Here is a 13,870-nt window from a genome sequence, read left to right on the forward strand (position 1 = left end):
ATGCCCGGGTTCAGTTTGTACAACTGCCTCTCGATCCATGACAGACCCTGCAGGAGCAAATTATGTGTGAATGAAATTGCCGTTCTTCTCAAGACGACCCCTAGTTTGTTATCATCCACATAGCCAAACGCCTGTGTTAAGAAAACATAAGCAAATGTCTTTCTGGTATTTTCTGTTTTCAACCAAGATCAATGTGATCTGAGCAATGCTATCATTTGTTCCAAGTTCTGTTCTGAATAGGCCTGAAGCTCTGATGGATTCCCATCAATGTACTGCTGGGACAATTGTTAGAAGGGCCTCATCAAATTTTGCTTTCATGTGAGAACAACAATACTGTTCTATAATTTGTGCATTAGATTGGGACACTTTTCTTTGGAATAAGTACTAATACAGATTTCTTCCAGTCAGTGTGCCAAGTAGTTGTCTTCCAAATTTCCTGGTATAATCGACAAAGAAGCAGTTCCAATGCTTCATCGTTAGTTGAATCATTCCAATTGGTATTCGATCAATTCCCAGCATCTTGTTTTTGGCTAGTAACTTCATCTTGTTTTTGGCTAGTAACTTGAACTTCTTCCTCAGTACCCTTGGTTCTTCCTCATCTGCTACCCCTTGGAACAGCTGATGTCAACTAGTTCTTTAGGTACAGTGACTGTGTGCTCATTCCATCTTTTCATGCTTTGGCCATTTATCAATCACTATTTTGTCATGGAATCTTTCAATAATACAACTCAAAGCTTGGATTTTCCCCCTGAATTCTTTCAGTTTAAGATATGTTGAATATGTTCTTCCTTTTTGGTTTTCTATCTCTAGGGTCTTTTTTTGTGTGGTTGTTGTTTTAGCTTTGTCTTCTGGAGGGGCCCCTTGAATAATGGCCAGTGTTGATTCATTTCAGCAATTCTTCCATTTGTGTTAGCTACTCTAAAAATCAGAGTAATTTTTAGAGTCCCTTTTGGCATCCTCTTTGAACTTTTCTTCCCTTTTATTTTAATGACTTTCTGCTTTCTTCATGTATGATGTTCTTGATGTCATCTCACAGTTCACCAATTATTTTCTCATTGGTGTTCAATGTTTAAAAGCTCTTTAGATGTTCTGGAAATTTGGGTGGGATATACTCAAGGCTGTGCTTTGGCTCTCATGGACTAGTTTTTATTTCCTTCAACCTCAAACTGACCTTGCATATGAGCAACTGATGGTCTGTTCCACAGTCAGCCAGTGACCTGGTGTTAGCTGTTGACACTGAGCTTCTCTATTGTCTGTTCCCACAGATGGAGTAAGTGTGCTTCTGTGCATTCCATCTGGAGAGGTCCATCTGTAGAGTTGCCTTTGTGTTACTGAAAAAAAGGTATTTGCTATGAAAAAGACATCGTTCTTATAAAACTCTATCATGTGATTTCTAGCTTTGGTTCTATCATTAAGGCCGAATTTTCCAACCAACTTTCCTTCCTTTTTGTCTTTAACTTTTGAATTCTAATCACTAATAATTATTAATTCATCCTGATTGACTATTTGATCAACCTCAGACTGAAGATGTTTATAGAGGTCTTCAATATTTTTATCATTACTTTAAGTAGTTGGTGCATAACTTTTAGTGATAGTTGTACTGATTGTTTTTCTTAAATCAGATAGACATAATCCTATGGAAATTTCCCATCACATACAGTTTGTATTTTTAGATAGATCCGTTATGACAAGGAAAGGAAGGCCCTTCCCTTGATTCGGTCATTCCCGGTATAGTATACCATATGCTTTTCTGATTCCAAAAGATCAAATGCTTGTTTATTTCAGCTCACGAACGCCTAGCAGTTGATCTTTATGTGTTCCATTTCATTTTAAATGACTTGGGTTTAATGACTAGGTACCTATTTCATACATTCCAAGTTCCAATTATTAATAGATGTTTTCAACTCCTTGGACTCATTTTGAGTCATGTCTCTAAGCAAATGATGATCCTTAAGATGTGACTCCTGTCGGTTTTTATTCCATCTTCATCGTAATGGGCAGTTTGACTTTGAGAAGGCCCATCTTGCTCAGTCACATGGTAAGTGCCTTCTAACCCGAAGGTCCATCTTCTGGCACCATCTGCGGCAATGTTCTGCTTCCAACCATTAGGTCTTCAGCAACTGGCAGTGCTTCCCCGCTGACCAGAAGGATTTTGGTGGCTAATTGTTCTGCCGTGGACAGCCTATTTCTTTCCCATAGTGCGTTCTTTGTCTGGAAGCTCTGCGGAATCCTGTTTATTTTGGGTGACCTGCTGGTGTTTGAAATAAAAATGTCATAGACTTCAGCATCCCAACAACAAACAAGCCACCACAGTACAACAAACTGACAGACTAGTGATGGATGCTCAAACTAGCTTTTAAAAATTCCTTATTAGCTCTGAGGTTTGTGATGCATTGCCTAACTTCAACTTTATTATGAGTAAAATGAAAAAGGTTGAACCAACTTCCAAGGTAAAAATGAAAGAAATTAACAGTGTATTGACTAACAAACAGTGAGCACTGCAATGAAGGATTTCTAAAAAATCCTCTTTATTTTATAGAGTATAGTATGAAGGTGAGGCACTGTGATGGAAGCTGTTCATTCTGGATGCCATGGGCGATTGATGAGGAAAATGGATTTAATTCATTCACTTATTCATTTCCTTTTCCATTAATGGAATGTTTAATCCAGCGTATCTTTCGTTTATCCATCCATCCATCCATCCATCCATCCATCCATCCATCCATCCATCCATTCATCCATTCATCTATCCACCCGTCTATCCATCCATTAGCTTATTGATTCTTTCACACATTTATCAAACTTATATGCTTCTCCTGGCAAAATTGGAGCTCAAGGAGCGCAGTGGCCTATGGGTTGGGTTTGCTAATTGCAGGTTATATGTTAAAACCACCAGAGATTCCATGGGAGAAAGATGAAGCTTCCTGCTCCCATACCTACTCCTATGCAGATTTACAGCCTCGCGAACTCACCGGGATGGTTCTACTCCACATTTTGGGGTTGCTACGTGTAGTGATTGAATTGACTGCAGTGAGTTTTGGGCACTTGGATAGCCACAATGGATTGAATGATCCTTGCTTTCAGAATCCCTGTCTTCTACTGGCAAAGGTAGGCATGGGCACAAATTATGGAAATAACAAGCCGCAACATGATAAATGGCAGCAGAAGCATCTGTATTTGGGAGTGCCAAGGAGGGAGAGTAGATCATGAATGTTAGCAGTTTAATTTGAGTTGGGACTTAGACAGTAGTGGCTCTAGGATTTCAGAAGTGCAATCTGATTGGCAGGAAGCTAGAAGAATTTTCTCTCTCTCTCTCTTTGCCCCCATATGTTTACAATTAACATGAGTGTCACTACAAACTTCAAGTATACTTTAGTTTGACTTTTCTTCCCTTTTTAGGCACTCAGACCAATATTTGGATGAAGGGGAAGGGGCCTGGAGGTTTTGGGTGGGTGGGTGGATGGGGGCTGTGAGCCTTCATTTGTTTTTAAGGAAGTATAATCTATGTCATTTCACAGCCTGCTATGATCATCTTTTTAAAAACTGCTTCCATAGCAGGAACATCAGTATTCTATGGAATACGTCTCAGGAACATCAGCAACATAATGTTCTATGTTTCGTAGAATATTATGAATTTTTAAAAGAATGTATGATTTTATTTATATTTTAATAAAAGTATAAAAATCATTGATAATTGAGTGAATCATTTCTATTTGCATCCTGGACACCCTATGGGACAGTTCTACGTTTCCCTCTAGGTTTGCTATGAGTGGGGTTAACTCTCACAATGACTCTTTCTGAATAGCACGTTCTTGAGGACTTCCATCCATGGCTTCGAGGAGTGGAAATAGCCTCTCAGAGCCGATGAAAGAGTCTGAGCATATGTCAGCCTTGTGCAAGCTTGACTGTTAGTATGGAAGCAATGTCACCTTTCCAAATAAATCACTTATTTAGTAAAACGATTGCCAGTGGAATGTGGTACGTGGTTCTGACTCTTTTCTTATTTTACTCGTGTATAATGACTAAATTTGCCCTCCAATTCACATCCGATTCATAGTCTGCTTTTTTTCCCATACAGCTACATTGTGCTATAAAAAGATAACTTGGACAGGATATCTGTTGGTGTTGGACTGTTTGTTTCTGTGTCCCCTCGGTGAGAACCCTCCCTGGGGAAGTGCTGGCCCTGGGGAAGTCACATGGTATGCTAGCTTTCCCCGACTCCTGCCTGTCCTGCAACTGAAAGGACTTTCAACTAAGCAGCAACGATTCTGGGACAGGAGAAGAAATAAAATCACAGATGGGCCAAGTTTAACTTGGGAGGTATTTGCGGAAGGAGGGGCAGGGCCAACATGGTCTCTGGCCTCTACGAAATTTTATGAGAATTAGAAAAAAGTACCACTTTCCCTGGAAGAGCACAGCCAAAACTCTGCCAGGGTCTATGGTTTGGCAAGAAGGGTGGAGGATGGGTTTCAATTGCCATTTTTCTTTTCTACTTGGGTCTGTACTGGCCTTGTGTGTGGTCAAATTGAGGCCTAATTTGATGCCTCGCATTTTAGGAGGACTTATGATAATGCTTTATATATAATAAGATATTGGGAAATAATTCTGAATCTTAATTATGTTTTAATAACACCCCATCCTTTGTAGATGATAATATTCCACATGGTGTAAAGGCTTTTATGAGTTGTACTACTTGTTGTTGTTATTCTAAACAAACAAACAAATAATCTTGCCATCAAATTGAAGTTGACTCATCAGGACCCCGAGGCAGAGTCGAACTGCCCTGTGTGTTTCTGAGCCTATACCTCTTTACAGGAGTAAGAAAGCTCCATTCTTCTCCCATCATACTTATGAGGTGTCAGAAAATCTGCTTGGACTAATAGCAACCCTGTGTACAAGAGACAAAACACTCCCATCTTTACCTTTGTTCTGTGTGAGTCCCTCAGGGTGGCTACTGTGTCAGTCCATCTCCTTGAGGGTCTCCCCCTTTCACTGACCTCCTGTAGCAAGCATGGTGCCCTCAGTTACTTAGTGTTACTGAAACTTCAATAATACAAGTAGGCGGCTTTAAATAATAGAAGCTTATATCCTCGGATTTATGGAGACTAAATTTCTAAGTAAGGTCTCAGCCATGTTGACCCTTTCCTTAGCATTCCTTGGCTTCTTAGACTTCTCATATGCCATCTGTGTGTGTGTGTGTGTGTGTGCACGTGCGCGTGTGTGTATTTACTCTCTACTGGCATGGCCTTATTTGCATAACACAAGTCCCATTTTCAAAAAGGATCACATCCTGGGGTACCAGGGCCAGGAATTCAACACATTTTTTGTGTGAGTGTGTGTGCACACAGCCCCATCTAAACACGAATCCCCACACCCACCACTGCCATTGAGTTAATTCCAATGCAGACACTCCCGATATAGGACTTCTGATGCTGTAAAACTGCATGGGGAAGATAGTTTCTTCTTTTTTCTACAGAGCAGCTAGAGGGTTTGAACTGCCAATCTTGTGGTTAGCAGTCTAATGCTTACCCAAAAGTACCGGAAGGAAATGAATAGTCTAAAAATTTATATTTTTCTCTTGCATAATGTGAATGATATGTGATCTAAGAAAAAATGGAAAGGTAGATCATACAGAAGTATGATCTAGTCCATTCTATGAATTTAGAATTATGTAAATGTGAGAAATGAAACAATGTGCTACCTCTCTCAAGTCAGCTTAACAAACTTCTATGCAAATTCGACCGATAACATTGAACCAGTGTAGAAACTCAGACGGCTGGACAGCACTCTAGAGAGGTCATCGCAGTGGGGAGCGTGACTGTGATGTGTGAAAGGAATGCGTTTTCTCTTCAGGACCATCCACATAATTTTCAGAAGTAGGGATGGTGGTCATTAGTTGTTCTCAAATGTTTTCCAATGCACGATGACCCCTGTGTGCAGAGCAGAATTGAACTCCATAGGGTTTGAAAATAAATTACTAGGCTTACTTCTGAGGTGTGTTTGGGTGACTTCAAAATGCCAGCTTTTCAAAAACAGTCCGATGTTAGGCCATTTGGAGAAGAGGGAGTCTTTAGTGCAAAATAAAATAATTATTAAAAAATGGATCTTGATGTTAATCACCGCATCCCACAGTCCACCTCTCCAACCTAAGGCATTGGTGGACATGTTCTATACCTAGATTTGGAGTGGGCAAGAGAGTCCCACCAAAGCCTATGTCAAAATGCTATGGAACTGCCCCAGGGGGGCAAGCACGCCTCTGTTCTCTACCTTGGATGCCGCGAGCAGGGACCCAGCTCTGCATCTCTGTGCATGCCTTTGCCTCCGTCATCGGAAAATCATAACTGACACACATTTTAATGATATCTTTGAATAGTTTCATTCCCATAGGAATTCATTTCATGTACCTTGGACTTGTTCAGGGGAGACCAGTCCCTGGATAAGGACATCGTGCTTGGTAAAGCATCAAGCAGGGAATAAAAGATGGATCAACGGAGTGGCTGCAGCAATGGACTCAAACCTCAGAACAATTATGAGGCCAGCGCCGGCCCGGGCACAGGGTCACTAGTAGCGGACTCTGTGCAGCAGCAACAGCAGGAAGAGAAGACAAGGGGATGCAGCATCGAGAGGCGCGACTGCCCTATCAACAAGCTCAGTGCCCTATTGAAGGAACATGCTCACTGCCATGGACTTGATGCCAACTCACAGCGACCCGAGGGGACTGGGGAAAACGGCTCCTGTGAGTTTCAGAGACCAGAACTTTTCTCTGGAGTAGAAAGGCCCATTTTTCTACAGAGTAGCTCCTGGTGGTTGCAAACTACTTACCTTATGGTTCCCAGGCTAGTGCATAACCCCTATGCTATCGGGGCTCTGATAGCTCCTATGGACAACATACAACTGTGGACACTCAGCCATGTCTACTGGAGGCTCTACTGGTTGGGGAAGGGTGGGGAGTGGTGCCTGAGTCTATGAAAGGGGTGCATCTTTCATTTAATAAGCATCAATTTCACCAAAATAATGGGGAGCAAAATCAGATGTGCTCCCTCCCGTCACGGGACTCAAAAGCTAATGAAAAAATCAGAAGGAGGAGGTTCCTCAGTGTGATCGCATTTTGAATTTCTTGTCAACCTGAGACTTTCTTAAGTCAGAAACCCTGGTCTTTTGTTTCCCCAAGTTTAAATAATTTCTTGTTTTACATTGTGTTTATTACTCTTTGACCCTATCTCTGTAATGCTGAGGAATAATATATTTTTAATTTAGTTTTATCCCTCCCCACTCTTTGTTGTGAGTAAATAGCTAAGACAGCAGTGTGTTACTGAGGGGATCTTTGCCAGAAGGTCACTTGCAGTTTGTTTGCTTGAAATTCAAAGCATATTACCCACTGTTAGACTTTAGTACCCAGCCCTAAAAACATATTTAGTCCATATGTACCTGCCCTAAATACTATAGAATATAGCTACCATATGGGCGAATGTCTCAAAGGGAAAACTCACTCAAGAAATTATGAGGAAATACAATTTTTTTTTCACTAGGAACAAGATTTTCTTGGTGTAATGATATGAATATTCCTCTTTTTCCAGCGTGGCATGACTTATCTTTAAGACGAAGACTGGAGTGCAAGAAGAGCTCCGAGCTTAGCTCAAGGAGGAGTCACAGGCAGAAGGAGGACATTAAGGGTATCAGAGAGGACAGAGGACTCGTGCTGTCAGGGGTGGGACACAGGCATGCGAATCTATGCACAAACAGGGGACGACTGGAGTTAAGGGATCAGAAAGAGAGGCAGCTATCAGAAGGGAGAGGGCCAAGCTGCTCTTATTTCTCAACTTTGAGGAAGTCCTGATAGTGCTACCAGTCTGCCCAGCTGCTGAATGTCATCTTGAACCACAGCTATGGGGCAAGGGCACTAGAATTCACACCCTGTGGGGCAAACCCCAGCACTTCCATTTGCCAGTGTGTGGCCTTGGGTAAGTTTCTTCACTGCTCCGAGCTCCGATTGCCTCATGTAAAAATTGGGTGACCCTAACGGCCCCAGAATGATATCATTCTTTTCAGGAATACTCGAGGCTCTGTGGGCATGTCAGAGATTGTAAACTCTCCAAAGGTAGAAAACTTAGTTTCCTTCACTGCTGGGCTTCTAGAGTTTCCTACAGTTCCTGGCACTTTGGAGAGTTGAATAAATACATAATGAGTGAATGAAGAGATAACAAGATAGAGGTTTTTAAGTGGGAGAGAGATTTTTTAAATGCCTAAGCCATGGGTTGCTTGCAGCTAATTAAACAACTTTAATGATTATGAGAAGTGAAAACTTGAGAAGAGTGTAATTGCATGAATTCAAGTTCAAGTTCCAGTGCTGAGACTTACCAACCAACTTTGAGCAGGACACGTTTGGCCTCAGCTTGTTCTTCCATGAGAGTTGGTTAATTTCAGTGTTTGCTTCATGGGATTATTGTGACTCAGAGTCAATCACACAAACCAGGCCATCTACTTAGTGCCTGCCACATAAGTGCTCAATCAGTGTCGGGTAAGATGAGGACACTCGTGGTACGTTTGCTGCTGGGTGCAGCTCGCCGTCCTACTGTCAGGATGCAAGTTGACAAGCCTACCCGCTCCTTTTCCCAAAGCTGACACCAGAAGTGGGCGCTCTCTTTGTGAGGCTTCTCCAGCCATCTCGCAGGGCGGGTGTGGCCCGAGTCTGGCAGGGATGGAGCAGAACAGAGCTCTTCACAGCAAATCTGGGACGATGATCTTCTCATCTGTCTTCTGAGCTGTGGGCGGCTCCTTCTTTGGGAAGCAAGTTATAATCAGAACTTGGAACAAGCTACCCTCTAAACAATGCTCTCATTGCCTTTTATGCCATTTAATTAATGCCAGTCTAATTTTATAGACAGTATATAAATATGGCTTCTGCATATTTGTACCTATCTTTCCCTGTGAGGCTTGCCATGAGGTACACAGCCATGAAAGTCGTACCCTTCCGATAAAGATCTCTGGCCTGGATATTGAGCAGTATTTCATGTAGCCACATTTAGGGAATTTAGCAAGTGGAGGGATGTATAAACTTAACCTTCCAGTTATTATTGACTTCGACCTAAAAATGAACCTCCTATTCCTTCCAGAGAATCTATTGCTGGGGGGATTTAGGTAGATTTGAGCTGATCGCATTCAAGATCCTTTCTGCTAATGCTTTCTTCCCGTTCTTGTCAATCTACCAAGAAAAAGACAGCAGTCTCTGGGCTGCCACTTGAAGGTGAGGAGCACCTGATCCATGCATTCTGTTTTTAACTCCCTTTTTCGAGAATGTAAAATGAATGCAGTCTCTGCTTTGAATGCGCTCACCGTTCTGAAAGTGCTGCCTCACAACCCCTGCAGGCCTGAGTGAGGAGCAACTGGGTAGGGTGCAGTGAGATTGTCTCCAGCTTCATTTGCATTGTATCCACAAGCATGTGCCGCAGTAAGCAGATTGCATTAGAAGCAACTTTGAAGCACTGGTAGAAAAGCTTTTTCTTTTTTACCAAACATGGATTTAAAAAATTACACAGAAATCATCATTGTCAAGCCACACGGAGTGAAATTACAAGCAGAAGGTTGGAAACCTGTTTTTGCTTAAAGCCTTTATTTGATTTTGCAAAAACAACAGCAATAAATCCTATTCGAAAGCACTTTTGATCCTTTTGCAATGGTATTATTACCAAGATCAGGGTCTACATATCCTGCCCCACCCCCCCGCCTTTTTTTCATTTTGGTCAATTTCTGATAAACTTCTAAAAGTGTCCAAGTCCGTATTTACAATCTAGAGACAAAGGATCACTAGGCCCCAGTGTCTGACACTTGGAGTCTGGTGTTATTGAACAGGGAATTCTGGATTGATCTTAAAAAGCTTCATGAAACTAACAGAATCCCAGAAATGGAAATGTGAAACTGTGTTATTAGACTGATTAACACAAACTCTCCTTTACGCCCAAGATTATGTTTTCATTCCTTCTTCTTTTCAAAAACAATGTTCTAAAATTTTCAACTACTAGGCAGTTAGTGACTACAGCCAATGCTTGATAAGCATATAGAAATATTCAATCAATAGGCGGAATGATATAACAGGCTCAACTTAACTATAGAACAAGTCTTGAATGGTTCTAACTACGCTGGACATTTCCCCAATGCTGCTTCATACCCGAAGAGGAAATCTAGTACATCTTTTACGAATCATCATTCTTATGCTAAATGACAGTCTCAGATATAATTCCCAAAATTCTCCAAAACCATGGTTCAACTTACTTGGACCCTTATTTAGGAGCCACATGACACACTGCATATATGCTAGCAATAAAAGGATTAGTTTCCTTTCATTTTTCAAGAGCCCAGTCAATGAGGTGTGATGTAACAACTCCATATTAAACGTGAGGTCATTGATATGTAGGAAGGTTAAAAGGTTTTCTCATTGTTATATAGTGTGCAACATGGCTCTAGGAGGGATGGAAGTAAGCCTCTGGATCCCCATGTACAAGATTTCTTTTACTACCCAGCACAAAATATTATCACATTCCACAATCCTCTGTGTAGAGGGCTGGTCAGTTTTGTGATGAGACAGCTATAAGCAGCCGACAGTGCTCATTGCCTGAAGTTGATCACGGCATTCCTGGACATCTCGCTCCCTGGATGCTCTCTGGAATTAGTCTTCAGGTGTAACGGTGAGTTTGGGTGGGCTGGAATAGAGCATCAGAGACCTGGGGAGGTCCAGGTAGCAGCCTGGAATAGCTGCGGCTATTAAATATCTAGGTCACCCTTTATAGAGGGTTGTAATATATACCCTCGCTTCTGATTTCAGTGCTGACAGAGGGGAAAAATCCCTCCTGCTAAAATCTAGTCAGACAGCAGTTTGTCTCTCCAAAACATTATTAGGCATTATTACAGAATGAGAACACCTTTCATTCCTGACAAACAGGAAATGTATGCCGCACTACTGGTATGTCAATCAGAATGATAGCATCAATTTTATGGTTTTTAATTCATTCCCACCTCCTGCCGAGCCTTTTGCTCATCCCAAATTATGAATCTTAAAAGGTACGTGATTAAGGAGAAAAAAATACGTTTCTGCCTGTGTGAACTCTAGTGTGAAGAGTGTGGAGTCAGCCCTTTAAGCGTTGTGCAGCTTGTCCTGACTGACCAGAGCACTGGAGAAGTGGCTCACTTTTCCTGCAGCTGGAAGCACCCCTCGGGCTCTCAATTCAAGAAGAAAATTGGCAATATAGCGAATGCTGCATTTGTCAGTCTGAGATGCGTCAGTTAGAGCTTCAATTGGTGTTTTTAGTACCTATGTCTTTAGCGTGGGTGTTCTGCTGCCCTTTGATCTATTAATTAGCCAATACACAGTCAATGCTGTGGCCTAGCTTTGAATGCATGAAAACTTTCTCTCATAATTCTGTTCTTTTTGGCCTTTAATTCTTTTCTTAAAAAAACCCCAAAAAACCAACAACCAAAAGGTAGTGAAAATCTGTACTACTTTCAGTATTAGTATGAAATGAGGCTGTCTAAAAATAAATAAATAAACTGTACTTTTTGTGCTGCTTGCATACACACACACACACACACACACACACACACAATCTACTTCACAACAGGGGACTCAGGAGCCTGGGGTGTCTGAATCTGTCCTCCCGTGCTCCTGTCTCATTTCTGGTGAGGAGCCATCTTTCTTGTTTTTCCTATGATGCTCCACCTGGGCTCCGTTTGTTGCCACAAAGTTGGAAAATAGCACACTCTCACGCCTGACTTCCGAAGCTGATCAGGGAGTTGCTCAGTGGAAAGTAAGCAGTAATTAATAGCTGATCAAGGTCCTTTTCCCCTCCTGGGGCCGACCACAGAAGGGACGGTCCACTCTTAGCCGACAATTCTCCATGTGCTGATAGCACCTGGTGACACCTTTCATGGATCTTTACTAATATGCCCTTTCCTTGAATGGCGGTCCCCATGTTTAAATCCCTCTTCGCCATTTAAGTTTTAAATAGAACAGTTTGAGTGCCTGGGTGTTCCAGCGAGAGTGCATGCGGCCTTGAAGTCAAGCATGTGGCGTTTGCTTGTGCAGAAGTTCTCATTTTGCTTTTACCACAATGTCTCTATGATTCAGTTTTGAAGTATGCTGGTTCTTTTCCATGCAAGAAGGCAAACATAGAAAACAAGCGAGAACTCTTCTTTTCCTGGTGGGGCCCCAGCATAAAATATTGAGTTTTAAGAGCGATGATAGCTAGGTATGCACAAATGTTGCTAATGCAGCAGAGCCGGCCATCTAGGGAGGCAATGCCTTTCAGAAAAGCTGTCCTTCCCACTTGGGAAGCAGGCAGGGATCAAGGCCTGCCCTCGCTTCTGCTGCTCTGTGGAGACGATGTTCGCATTTCCAAAGCTAATGTCCACACTTCATCTCATGTTCTTCTTCAGTTATGCATTATGTCACCAATTTATAAGCAAAGGAAAGATTTTAGGGAACGTGGAAAAAGCAGTGGTATGATAGAAACCGAGAGAGAGAGAGAGAGAGAGAGAGAGAGAGAGAGAGAGAGAGAGAGAGAGAGAGAGAGAAAGCACTAAAGCTGCTTATGTATAACCAAATGCTTCTAGGGATGTGATGTCTTTGTTTGGAGGCTTAGGGTCTTGGTTTCATGCAATATCCCAATTAATTGGCCTAATAACATGGTTAATGCTTCTGGTGTGTTTTTTAATTTGATGCATAATACCTGGTAGTTTGAAAGTTTTCAAGTGGCCATCCAAGGCACAACCACTAATCTCCTTTCACTTCCTGCGGAGGACGGAGAGCCAGGAGGTGGAGGAGGACACGTGACCAGCAGTTCATGGCTTCCAGGAGCCACTGCTCCCCTTGCCGTGGGATCTGGGAAAGCTGGTGGGGTCTGGCAGTCATCACTGAACAGTTTGATCAAAGACTTCAGAGAAGAATCCTGATCAGAAGGGTAGCGATTTCAGAGCAGACTCCTCAGTTCTCACACACTCCAGTCACCTAGAGCTGTGGAGGGTGATGGGCCCCGGGAACGATCGCTTCGAGGAAAATCTGAAACTTTGAACCAAAAACATCCCCTGGAGTCTCAAAATCAAACAATAGTTTGGTTTAACTAGTGAAGTAAAAGAAAACCTGCCTTTATGCTCTTTAAAGAAAGTTCTAAAAGGAATCAATGAGACAACAGTGGCTTTCCAGATTGGATAAGGACCTTAGGGGACAGTTAGCTTATGTTACTGACAGGGGGACATCCCAGAAAATGAGGCTGACAGTGGCTGCTCACTGTCTGAATTCGTGTATGTTTGCTGGGCATATTGTCAACAAGAAAATAAAAGTAACTAAAACAGTTTTAAAAGAAGCTTGCCTTAAGGCTACATGGATAAGTGGCGGAGTTAGATTTTGAACCCATGTTTTCTGATTCCAAATTCCATCTCTTCGTTCTATCCTATGGTTGCTTATTCTTAGAACCGCTTATCTGGTACTTGCTTGTGCTTAAATTCTCAGTTATATGCACATGAAATGAGTACTTTGAGTAATAGGATAGTCACTTTTCCTCATTCCCCTTTGTAAGTTGTGACATTGAGCGATATCACAAATGTTTATGATCATTTCAAGGACATATGTTGGGTAGTGGGAAAAAAAACAAGAGATTAAAAGAGCTCATTATCCTTGGAGTGGAAGGAGAACAGTTAAAGACAGTTTGGGTACGTGTGCCAGTGTTTTGTCCCTTTGGGATTAAATTTCCAGGGCGTAGTAACCCAATAGAACAGGGTGGAATTGCCTCAGATGTTTGCTGAGGCTCTAAATCTTTATGCACACAGACTGCTTCATGGTTCTTCCACATAGAGGCTGGTGTGTTCGAACTACCAAATTCCT

The sequence above is a fragment of the Tenrec ecaudatus genome, chromosome 2 (assembly GCF_050624435.1).
Source record: "Tenrec ecaudatus isolate mTenEca1 chromosome 2, mTenEca1.hap1, whole genome shotgun sequence".
Taxonomy (NCBI): Eukaryota; Metazoa; Chordata; class Mammalia; order Afrosoricida; family Tenrecidae; genus Tenrec; species Tenrec ecaudatus.